General features: G+C 43.9%; 1 long non-coding RNA gene across 1 annotated transcript; it reads right to left on the bottom strand.

The window, feature by feature from the left end:
- Positions 1–2,293: 2,293 nt before the first annotated feature.
- On the bottom strand, positions 2,294–4,431 carry LOC109198526 (uncharacterized). Its single transcript, XR_002059283.2, has 2 exons — positions 4,373–4,431; positions 2,294–2,406 (listed from the first exon to the last, which is right to left on the bottom strand). It is a non-coding gene; the product is annotated as an uncharacterized LOC109198526 (long non-coding RNA).
- Between the last annotated feature and the right edge of the window lie 8,202 nt (positions 4,432–12,633).

The raw sequence follows: 12,633 nt of genomic DNA, 5'->3' as shown, positions 1-12,633 counted from the left end.
GCTTTGTGCAAAGATGAACAAGATGAAACTTGCCAGAGTTCTACAAAATGACCTGCAGAAGGCCCATCCATCCATCTCCCCAAGCAGAGAAGCCCAGACCTCCCTCTCCCCAGCCACCTCCTCCAGCTTGTCCGGGGAAACACCAAGGCGTTCCCAGGCCAGCCGAGAGATATAATCTCTCCAGCGTGTCCTGGGTCTGCCCCGGGGCCATCTCCCGGTGGGACATGCCCGGAAAACCTCACCCAGGAGGCGCCCAGGGGACATCCTTGTCAGATGCCCGAACCACCTCAACTGGCTCCTTTCGATGTGGAGGAGCAGCGGCTCTACTCTGGGCCCCTCCCGAATGGCTGAACTTCTCAGCCTATCTCTAAGGGAGAGGCCAGCCACCCTTCAGAGGAAGCTCATTTCCGCCGCTTGTATTCACAGTCTCGTTCTTTCGGTCACTACCCACAGCTCGTGACTATAGGTGAGGGTAGATCGAACGGTAAATTAAGGGGCCACTGACATGAATGTCTCTGATCAACAATCAACAAACGACTTTATGATGGTGGCCTGGGGACAGAGCTTCCTCTTGTCAACCCTCTGCTGACTGCCCAGCACCGTCTGGCATTTGCCGTAGAATACCAGAATGGTCCACCACTGGTGCCCTGTGCTTTTCACAGATGATAGCAGGTTCACCCTGAGCACATGTGACAGATGTGAAAGGGTCTAGAGAAGCTGTGGAGAACATTATGCCGCCTGTAACATCGTTCAGTATGACTGGTCTGGGGGAGGCATATCCATGGACAGACGCACAAACCTCTAACAGACTAGGTAATGGCACCCTGACTCCCATTAAGTAATGGGATGAAATCCTTGGACTCACATCAGACCCTATGGTGATGCATTGGATCCTGGGTTCCTCCTGGTGCCTGACAATGCCTGGCCTCATGTGGCTCGAGTATGCATGTAGTTCCTTCGGAATGACAATGCCTGATACCACTAACTGCCCCCATGCTCGGCTGACATAGATCCAATAAAACACCTCAACTTTTCCAGAAGTTCGGTGATACCCTGGTCCGGATCTGGCAGGAGATCCCCCAGGACACCATCCGTCTTCTCATTAGGAGCATGTCTGTCAGATCTTTCTGTCTGTCAGATCCATGCACACTTTGCCTGGCAAAGTGTGCAGTGAGATTGAGTCTCACATGCTTTAATTTTTTATTCGATGTGTAGGTGTTCACCACAAACAGTTTTTTATTTTTTATTTTGGGGAACTTGGTTGATCCTAAAGCTAAACACACCATTCTTTGTGTTTATATATATGTCATGATCCAGGTCAGTGTTCAGTGGTTTTCTGTCCTGGCCTTGCGCTCTGCATCTGCCTTTTGGGGTGGAGCCCTGGTTCAACACCTACACTTCTCCACGCGTTTTCCATCTGTGGCATTCAGCAAGACAGTATTTAAAACCAGTGTTGCCATCAGTTCTTCACCAGTTCGTTTCTTTGTTCATGCCAAGTACTTGATCTCTTTTGTGCCTTTAGCAATCTCGTCAAGTCACCACCTTACTCCTTCCTCTGGACGCTGGTCTCCACAGTCAAATCCCAGCTTCATTCTGCAACTTGCTTCTCTCGACTTAAATTACTCACTGCTCTCACCTGCCTGTCCTCCTGCCTGCTGCTTCCTCTGCATTACTAGAATACAAGGCTGGAACCCAACTCACTCACTCAACACTCAGAGGGCTACCCGCCTCCAGAGCCACCTGCAAGACTCCTCGTCAGAGATTTCCCTGCCACGTATTCATGTCTCACCATAGTTTATTCTGTGATTTCAATAAAACTTGTGAAATCTTATTTCCGCTCTGTATTGTGTCTGCACTTATGTTCACTCCCACGTACTGCTCTCCCGGCCTTGACAGCATGAAGTGTCTGAAGAAATATACCCAGCAGACCCAATTCGGAGTGCAATCACTAAGCAGTGATATATTAACAGTGTCCTAAACCAACAACAACTCTACCATCCAGAAGACTAGTTACTAGTGCAGCTGCTAGTGCTACTGTTAACAGTGCAGCTGCTAACATTTGGTTAATTTGCCACAGTTTGGTGCATCTGTTTTTAATTTCTTTTCCCTCTCTTAGCTTTTCAGGCCACACTAAACTATTCTACACTGAAGGTAGGGGAGGTGCCAGTTGCAATAAGTGATTTGATTAGGCAGTACAGCGCCCTGCAAGTAATCCATCAGCCCAAAAGCATCATCCCTGGTCGATGACATAAACAGCACGCAGAACAATAACAGGTTTTTTTACCGTCTATGCTAAGCCAGCTATGTGAGTTTCAATTCAAAAGTGTTTAGTGTTGGTACTCAGCAACAGATACCTTAGCCATGATGTCTGCGTAGGCCATGTAGAGATGATCCTCATCCAGTTTACTGCAAAAACAAACACATTCACCAAAGTTAGCACAATTATAGCTGTATTAAGGAAAATAATTTTGGTGCACCACTGACTGAAATGACATCTTCTCATTTAACAGTTTTTCATTATTTTGATGAATATTTACATGTTTTATATTTCAGATTCTTTAAAATAGCCGCCCTTTGCTTTGATTACTGCTTTGCACACTCTTGGCATTCTCTCTCCATGAGCTTCATGAGGTGGTCACCTGAAATGGTTTTCCAAAAGTCTTGAAGGAGTTCCCAGAGATGCTGAGCACTTGTTGGTCCTTTTGCCTTCCCTCTGTGCTCCATCTCATCCCAAACCATCTCCATTGGGTTTAGGTCAGGTGACTGTGGAGGCCAGGCCTCCATCACTCTCCTTCTTGGTCAAACAGCCCTCGCACAGCCTGGAGGTGTGTTTGGGCTCATTGTACTGTTGGAAAATAAATGACGGTCCAACTAAACACAAACTGGATGAGATGGCATGTCGCTGCAGGATGCTGTGGCAGCCATGCTGGTTCAGTGTGCCTTCAATTTTGAAAAAAATCCCAGCAATGGTGTCACCACCAAAGCACTCCCACACCATCACACCTCCTCCTCCATGCTTCACAGTGGGAACCGTGCATGTGGAGACCATCCGTTCACCTTTTCTGCGTCACACAAAGACACGGTGGGTGGAATCAAAGATCTCAGATTTGGACTCATCAGACCACAGCACAGATTTCCACTGGTCTAATGTCCACTCCTTGTGTTTCTTGGCCCAAACAAATCTCTTCTGCTTGTTGCTTTTCCTTAGTCGTGGTTTCTTAGCAGCTATTTGACCATAAAGGCCTGATTCACACACTCTGAACAGTTGATGTAGAGATGTGTCTGCTACTGGAGCTCTGTGTGGCATCTATCTGGGCTCTAATCTGAGCTGCTGTTAACTTGCGATTTCTGAGCCTCGGGACTCGGATGAATGTATCCTCAGCAGCAGAGGTGACTCTTGGTCTTCCTTTCCTGGGGCGGTCCAGTTTTGTCATAGCGTTTTTTCCTGACTGCACTTGGGGACACATTCAGAGTTTTAGCAATTTCCCAGACTGACTGATGGGCTGTCATTTCTCTTTACTTACCTCATTGGTTGTTGCCATATTATAAATTAATACAGTTGTCAAACAGGGCTGTCAGCTGTGTACCAACCTGACTTCTGCACAACACACCTGATGGTCCCAACCCCATTAAGAAGGCAAGAAACTCCACAAATGAACCCTGACAGGCACACCTGTGAAATGAAACCATTTCAGGTGACTACATCACGAAGCTCCTTGAGATAGATGTGCTTGAAGCTGTTGTCCTGTGAGCTGCCTATCACACAAGCTGTTAACTCTCAGAACCTTGTCCTGTGATTCAGTCGTGTCTTTGGGTCTGCAGACCTCTTCCTGTCACAGTTTGTTTCTCAGTGCGTTTGATGGTGAAGGAAACTGTACTCACTGACACTTTGACTTTCTTTGTCAGGACAGACCTACATTTTTAAGTGTTATGATGGTCTCTCTCTCTTCCACTGTTAATGGTCTTTTTCTCACCATTTTTGTAGCAACACACTACTTACTGCAGTACAGTACTGTTCAGCTGATGCTCACAAGGGTATGGCACCAACACTGCTTTATGCAGACAGAGGGGGTTGGAATTAATCCAAGTTGGAACACCTGTAGGAATTAGTAGCAGCAGCTTTCAAGGCTTGATCAACCTTCACTGCTGCAGAACAGCTTTGAATTGTTAACCCATGTTGTGTCCCTGAAAAAGGCCTTTTGGTATAATTCTGAAATGTACATTATTTTTCAGTTTTGGGTAACCTAACCTCTGGCAGCTCACCACTTACCTTTGTACCATTTCAAGCTATTCATTGGACTTTAACGACATGAACTGCAACAAATAACTGGAAAAATAGGGACTTTTAACAGGTAGTGTGTAAAATACACACCATTTTTCTGTTAGGGCTGTTCTGCTGAACAGCTGGATGAGCTGATGCAGGGGATCTATGTGTTTGTGTTTCTGCCCCTCCTCTTCCTCAGATGGCTCCTGTTCACCTGGTTTCTGAAATCAACACACATTCACAAAGTGCTAAAACTCTGCTATACACTGAAGAAATTAACACATAATTTGCCTTCAAAACAAGCAAAAATTCCAGAGTAGTCAGAAGAATTCCACTCGTTTTGTTTTTTTTAAATGAAATGAACTTACAGCGAGGTCTTCTATGAGTTTATCTTCAAAGTAGTGCTCCTCTGTCTCCATCCAGGACTTTTCATAGCCCTGCAGGAACAAGTTTACAGCCCGGTGCCTAGTATGAGAGAGATACATGGATGACTAATAACTGTTTATCTACCCATCTTCTGCTGCTTATAAAGGGCTGCACTGTAGGTGCAACATATATCCACAACCTTTCCTCACTAGCCCGAGGTGTGGCTGTAGATGAGGGTGGGAAAATAATAAAGTGCAGAATTTTAAATATTTCTTCTTCATTTTACATGTGTGTGTGTTTGAGAACATACCTTGGCAAGTTATAGAGTGGTGCCATCCTGAAGCAAGCGACGACATCTCTCTTCCTCTGTTTTGAAAGCAGTTTGTGCCACACAGCCTTCTTACTGCGCTGAGGATGCTCCACCTGAAGACACAAACTGAACCACTCAGTATACTAGATATTTAGTTGGTGTACCTTACCATCTGGAAGCCATATTATCCTGGAGAAGTATGTGGTCAGCTTTAATGAAGACCAATCAGCTAGTTTAAGAGGACCGTGGGGTACCTTAAAGCTATACTCTCTACGTTGGCACAAAAATGCGCAAAATCAACTCAAACTTGAATATATAGACCTGCTCCAGGTGGAAGAGGACATGACCAATATCCAGGATTCTCTCCACAGTCTTCTCTGGGTCAGTAGTATCCTCATAGTGGTTTGGGAGGTCTCTGTACAGAGCCATCTGCCAACGAATTGCTGGGTCCTCTGACTTTGTAAGACACACAGAGGAAATGCATGACTCTATTGGCCCATTCACAAGGTTAAGCACCTTTGTGAATATATAAATATATAGTACCAACCAACATCTACCAACTGGTTTACATCTGTCTCGACTTTAACAAAACAAAAGCCAAAACACAGAAACACCACATGTAAAGCTCATGATTCAGTAGCTTGTATAACTACCTTGCTGGCAATAACTTGAATTGGTTGTTTTTTTGTATGACTTCGTAAGTCTTTAAAATCATTGTGGCAGAATTTTGGCCCACCCTTGTTTATAACGTTGCTTCAGTTGATTTAGGTTTGAAGCCATTCATTTACGCACAGCACTCTTAAGGTCCTGCTACTTTCAGTATTTCAGTCACTCTATAACTTCAGATTCAGTTCTTTCTCCTGCTGGTGTGTTTGGGATCATTGTCCTGTTTCCTGACCCAGTGTGGGTGAAGCTTTAGCTGTCAAGTAGATGGCTTCACATATGACTCTGGAATATACAGTGTATCAAAAATAAATCATACACTTTCAAAAGGCTGTATTTTAAGCTTACACTAAATTTAAAATACATGGCTGAATATAAAGTTTTACATACAAAATGTTCAATGTTTATGAATAATCAATGAAATACGTCATCCCATAGTTCACTGTAGTCACTGCAGCCACTGCTGTTGTAATGCAATTGTTCCGGGTGAATGGCTGCAGAATGAAAGCACTTTGAAATCGAATGATTCTTTTTGATACAGCCTGTACTCTCCCGTACAGACGAGTTTAGTGATGTTAGTGGGATAGGGGCTATGTGGAGTGATAGAGTTCCTTCAATCACTTGTTGACAGATTGAATTTCCTATTCTATATCTTTCGGATAACCTATGATATCACTGTGAAGTAGCCTTATTTATCTTATGGACATAAAGGTTCATCAGTTCGTTTAGGTCCTCTTACTCTAGATTTGTGTGAAATTTAAACTGAATCTGAGTACTTGACTCTAAATTTTGCGAGTTTGCCCACCGACCATCAAAATCGAATCACTTCATCCTTGTGCCAGATTTGAAGAATTTCTCTTAAACCAGTCCTTTGACATTACTTTCACAAGAATAAGATAAACTGACAACAACCTGACACCATGGCAAAATCTAAGCCCAGAGGCATAATGTGTAAGTATACTTTAAGTAACTTGTGTCCTTTTCTTACCTTTCCTTGTAAATGTAGGTTGTTCCTGATGACCTCTCGAACTTCGTCCTCTGTGTCTTTCTGCAAAAGAATTATTAACTTCGATCAAACAACAGGTATTCTGTGACCTACAAAATCCTATCAAAGATGTCATGAGCAAAAAATATTTATTCAGTAATTAGTAATGAAAATTTTACAAAGCTAAGGCAGAGTTATTTTGCTGTTACTAAAGGTTTACCTCAGGAATACCAATACTGCAAATAATTGATTGTTATTGTCATACACCTCACCCCAACCAGTCATGGTAGATTTTTAAAAACAAATAGACATGTAAACATTATATCAAGCAAATATAGAATAGAATAGAACAGAATAGCTTTTTATTGTCACTGTTACAAGAACAGTGAAAGGCAGTTTGGCATCTCTCCGTGTGTGTAGAGTACACAATAGCGAATGTATTTACACAATAACAGACAAATTTACATTTACACAAGAAAGATATGGTTGGTGCACCAGTTATTGGTCGTGTCCAAATTCATGGGCTGCATCCTCCTGAGGACCCGGCCTGAGCGGTCTACGTGGGCCGGGTCCTCAGAAGGTCGGGTAGGCCGGAAGTAAATGGCTGGGGAAATTGGACGGTCTAGCCTTCTGGTTAGCGTCACCGCTGTCTCGGTGGAGTTGAATAAACTCGGCCGCCTGCTCCTTGCTATCTAAATTATAACAGGACGCTGGCGTAAACTGTCGACCATCTCACACTTTTGTTTAATTGGTTTTCTGTTTGACGTTTGGTCAGCTGTGAGAAAACCAAGGAGGAACCCACCCGGGGGATTAATAAAGTTTTATTTTATCTAATCTAATCCTTTAATCTCAGCCAAACCGATTTACTGACGAACAAATAAAACACTGAAAAAAGCCAAACAATATCATTTCTAGCTTGTCTAAGTGACTTACGTTTAACCAGAGTAGCGAAAGTCCGCGGTGATCTGAAAATGACGTGCCGGGAGTTGTGCCGTTCTCGGCGGCTTCAGTGGCCCTGGAGCTCCCGGCTAGCTATCGAGCTAAAAAAAAAAAAAAAAAAAAGAAGAAGATAAATATACCAGAATTGCGCCCATTCCATTGGCCGCCCTCGTGGCTCATGGGAAAGTGACAGGCCCTATGGCGGAGATTGAAGACAGGGGGCAGTGGTTCGAATCCCATGCGGACCATTTGTTGGGGATACATACCAAACAATAATAGTCCCTGGCTCTGAAATTCACCTGCTACGCTTGCTTAGAAGCCTACAGGCGAGCCTATAGACGGGCTCTCTCTGCCTTTTTACCGCTGTCCCAAAATCCCTCAACTTTTACCTCAATATTGCTTCTTAGCCTTGCTACCCACCGCCAAACACGCCAGGCATTGTCGCTTTCTCAATCTCTTCTTCACGTCTGAACAAACGCTCAATTTTGCCTTCATTAACACAAATTATACATCAAAACGTAGGTATTTTTCTTGCCTTTCACAAAATGCCACCGTCATTATCGCAGGAGTTGCCGTTTTCTCGCAAATGGCCTCCAAGCAACACAAAGTCAGAAACGTCCCCATTCAAAGTCTATGGAGACTTCAGTGAAAATGACAGCTGCAATGAGCTCTTTAGCTTTTGATTTACAACTTATCCACATTTCTTGCGGACAATCCTGCATGTCACAAATAAATGACACAAAGCTCATCTGTGGCTGTGCACCATTCGTGGTGCGTTGGCTCCCTCTACTGGTACGCGCCTCATTCAAATGTCGCCGCACATTTAAAATTGCAGGGTGTCTTTACACTGTCATAGCTCCTAGATAGATTTCTTCAGAGACCTGAAAATCGCTGTGATTATTCACCATAGCCTGCTGATTCTTACAGTGAAAGAACAATGTCAACGTATAGCATCGTTGGTTACTTTAATTGTGTTTGTGTTTTTTTAAATCAAATCCTACAAAATATAATAAGCAACTTATGGCAGCTCTAGATAAACATGGCATTTACGATAAGTTTCAGTCCGGTTTTCGTCAGTTTCATTCCACGGAGACAGCTCTTCTTAGGGTCTCAAGTGATATCTTGATGGATAATGATGCAGGAAAATGCTCTGTTCTACTCATGTTGGACCTCACATCAGCTTTCGACACAGCTGACCATCACATCCTCATTGAAAGGCTGAAAAAATGGGTTGGTGTATCTGGAACTGCATTAGAGTGGTTCTCCTCTTATCTCCATCACCGATCCTTTTCTGTGGCAGTCTCCGATTTTAGGTCATCCTCTACCTCCCTTACTTATGGTGTCCCTCAAGGGTCAGTTTTGGGGCCTTTATTGTTTTTAATTTATCTTCTTCCCCTCCAGCATATAATGGGCTCTTTTGAGGACATTTCTTATCATTGTTATGCTGATGATATTCAGTTGTACATTTCTTTTATGCCGAGGATTTATCTAAGCTTCAGCGTCTGAATGATTGCTTAGATTTGATCAAACGTAGGACGGCTGCAAATTTCCTCCAGCTCAACGAGGGGAAAACCAAAAGTCCTCGTATGCGCCCCTGATAGATTCCTATCGCAGATAGTGAAAGCCCTTGGTCCTCCCTCACTCTATGTTAAATCCTCTGTCAGGAATTTAGGTGTCACCTTTGACTCCAGTTTCACATTGGATGGGCATGTGAAATCTCTGGTTCGGTCTTGTTTTATCATTCAAGAAATGTGGCTAGGCTAAGCCCGAATTTATCTCGATCTGAACTGGAGATTGCTATACATGCATTTATCTCGTCACGCTTGGATTATTGCAATTCGCTGTTTAGTGTCTTAGCAAAGGTTTCTGGATCGTCTGCAGGTTGTGCAAAACGCTGCAGCTAGGCTTTTGACAAAATCCTCCAAGTACTCACATGTGACACCGTTGTTATCTCAGTTACACTGGCTTCCTGTTAATTTAGAGTCGATTTTAAGATCCTGGTCTTGACCTACAGAGCTGTGCATGGACTGGCACCTGCCTACATCTTTGATCTGCTACAGCCTTATGTCCCAGCAGGTCTTTGAGGTCATTGATCTGGGCTTACTTGCTATAAAAAAATACTAAGAGGAGGACTAAGGGTGATAGAGCTTTTGCCACTGTGGCCCCTAGACTGTGGAACTCTCTCCCCAAGCATTAAGAACTGTGGACTCAGTAGCTGTTTTAAAACAAACTCAAAACTCACCTTTTTAAAACTGCTTTTGGTTAATTTTTTGCCTGTTTTATTTAGTCTTTTTAAATCTTTTATGACTTGTAATTTTATGTGCAGCACTTTGGTGATTCTGTCTTGAAAGGTGCTATATAAATAAACTTTATTTATTTATTATATTTATTAAAACAGGACCAATTGCGACACAAAACCTCTCGCACACTAACACAAACTCTTTATACAGATACAGAGCTTTACATGTATAAATAAGGCAGACAAAAATGCATAAACACAAGCTATCAACAGATTGTTGGTGGACAGCATGTCACTTTATTTTGGTTTTATCTTGTTTCTTTTTGGTAGCCTCACTAAACAAATGTTATAAAATGACACTTTTATTATGAACACTGGCTCAAAATCCACCGTCAGTGATAAAGAGTAGACATCAGAAGCAAAGTTCTGCCGACATCATCACACTCCCACCCTCAAGTGGAGGTGGCGGAGAGGAGGCACTTGAGTTTCGTCGAGAAAGTGTCCGTGTGACTGAGTCCTGTCCCAGCTCTGCTTCAAGGTCTGTCGGTCCAGCTTGTTGAGGGCCTGAGAGCGAAAGACGGATATCCTGGACCAGCTCTGACAAACTGTCCAGTCTTCACTCTCCCAGGGCCAGAGACCTGACAACCTGCAGGTTAAGCAACAAAGAGACATTTTATTTCATATCCATAATTTCCATTTTCCCCCTATAAATATTTGACATCCAAATGTAGCCTATTAGCTAGCATCCAGTAACGTTTCTGCTCCATAAAAGGGAAAATTAATTCACAACTAATAGTTTTTTGTTTGTTTTTTATCTTTAAACACACTTCTATATTGTAATGTCTGTGTGTGTACTCATCAAGCAACACCTCTGTGCATACATACTAAATGTTCAAACTTAGAAATGTGTCAAAGGAAACAGACGCACAGCAAGACACAAACTGTTGCCAAGTACAACTTTGCACAGGTGATAAAAACATCAAATATCATCAAATTGTGAATTAGTGTGAAACGGTGAATCTAAGAATAGGCTCCCAAACAGTCATATCCAGAACAATTACTTTTAACACATCAATGAGTAAGCAGGCATAGGGATTGGACAGCCTGGTTCTATCACAAGGGCCATAATATATTTGCCACCGCTGAGTTACAGTAAAGAGTAGGGGGCGATAGGCAAGACTTACCTTTACTAGCACTGATGGTTTGGAGCACCATCTCAGCAGCGCCACGGTCGTGCAGCCGAGCCTGCTGATACAACAGCTTCTGCTTCTCCATCTCTTTTTCCTTTGTTAGAAAGGTGACACATATCATTGCAGACCATCTAAAAATGAAACTGCTAAAAACTTGAGGAGACTAGTGGAAGATTCAAGACCGATTGATCACCTACTTCAAAACTCTTCACTTCTCCATCGTCATCCTCTTCATCATGGCAACTCTGAAGGAAGGGAGAAAGGTGAAAAAAAGCATACAAACTACAGACTGATACTTCGGATAGATATAGCCACATCAGCGACGGAAGTTCCAAAGCACTGAGGCATCAAACTGAGTATTTTCGGTGTCACCATCTTTGTTTTTTTAAACCAGATGTTACGAATGATGGGGAGGGCCGGTATCTGCTGCTTTGTGCAAAGATGAACAAGATGAAACTTGCCAGAGTTCTACAAAATGACCTGCAGAAGGCCCATCCATCCATCTCCCCAAGCAGAGAAGCCCAGACCTCCCTCTCCCCAGCCACCTCCTCCAGCTTGTCCGGGGAAACACCAAGGCGTTCCCAGGCCAGCCGAGAGATATAATCTCTCCAGCGTGTCCTGGTCTCCCCGGGGCCATCTCCCGGTGGGACATGCCCGGAAAACCTCACCCAGGAGGCGCCCAGGGGACATCCTTGTCAGATGCCCGAACCACCTCAACTGGCTCCTTTCGATGTGGAGGAGCAGCGGCTCTACTCTGGGCCCTCCGAATGGCTGAACTTCTCAGCCTATCTCTAAGGGAGAGGCCAGCCACCCTTCAGAGGAAGCTCATTTCCGCGCTTGTATTCACAGTCTCGTTCTTTTCGGTCACTACCACAGCTCGTGACTATAGGTGAGGGTAGATCGAACGGTAAATTAAGGGGCCACTGACATGAATGTCTCTGATCAACAATCAACAAACGACTTTATGATGGTGGCCTGGGGACAGAGCTTCCTCTTGTCAACCCTCTGCTGACTGCCCAGCACCGTCTGGCCATTTGCCGTAGAATACCAGAATGGTCACCACTGGTGCCCTGTGCTTTCACAGATGATAGCAGGTTCACCCTGAGCACATGTGACAGATGTGAAAGGGTCTAGAGAAGCTGTGGAGAACATTATGCCGCCTGTAACATCGTTCAGTATGACTGGTCTGGGGGAGGCATATCCATGGACAGACGCACAAACCTCTAACAGACTAGGTAATGGCACCCTGATCCCATTAAGTAATGGGATGAAATCCTTGACTCACATCAGACCCTATGGTGATCATTGGATCCTGGGTTCTCCTGGTGCCTGACAATGCCTGGCCTCATGTGGCTCGAGTATGCATGTAGTTCCTTCGGAATGACAATGCCTGATACCACTAACTGCCCCCCATGCTCGGCTGACATAGATCCAATAAAAACCTCAACTTTTCCAGAAGTTCGGTGATACCCTGGTCCGGATCTGGCAGGAAGATCCCCAGGACACATCCGTCTTCTCATTAGGAGCATGTCTGTCAGATCTTTCTGTCTGTCAGATCATGCACACTTTGCCTGGCAAAGTGTGCAGTGAGATTGAGTCTCACATGCTTTAATTTTTTATTCGATGTGTAGGTGTTCACACAAACAGTTTTTTATTTTTTATTTTGGGGAACTTGGT

Source organism: Oreochromis niloticus, unplaced genomic scaffold, assembly GCF_001858045.2.
Source record: "Oreochromis niloticus isolate F11D_XX unplaced genomic scaffold, O_niloticus_UMD_NMBU tig00008533_pilon, whole genome shotgun sequence".
Lineage (NCBI taxonomy): Eukaryota > Metazoa > Chordata > Actinopteri > Cichliformes > Cichlidae > Oreochromis > Oreochromis niloticus.
The sequence above is the reverse complement of the archived record's forward strand: the minus strand, read 5'-3'. Positions and strand labels throughout refer to the sequence as shown.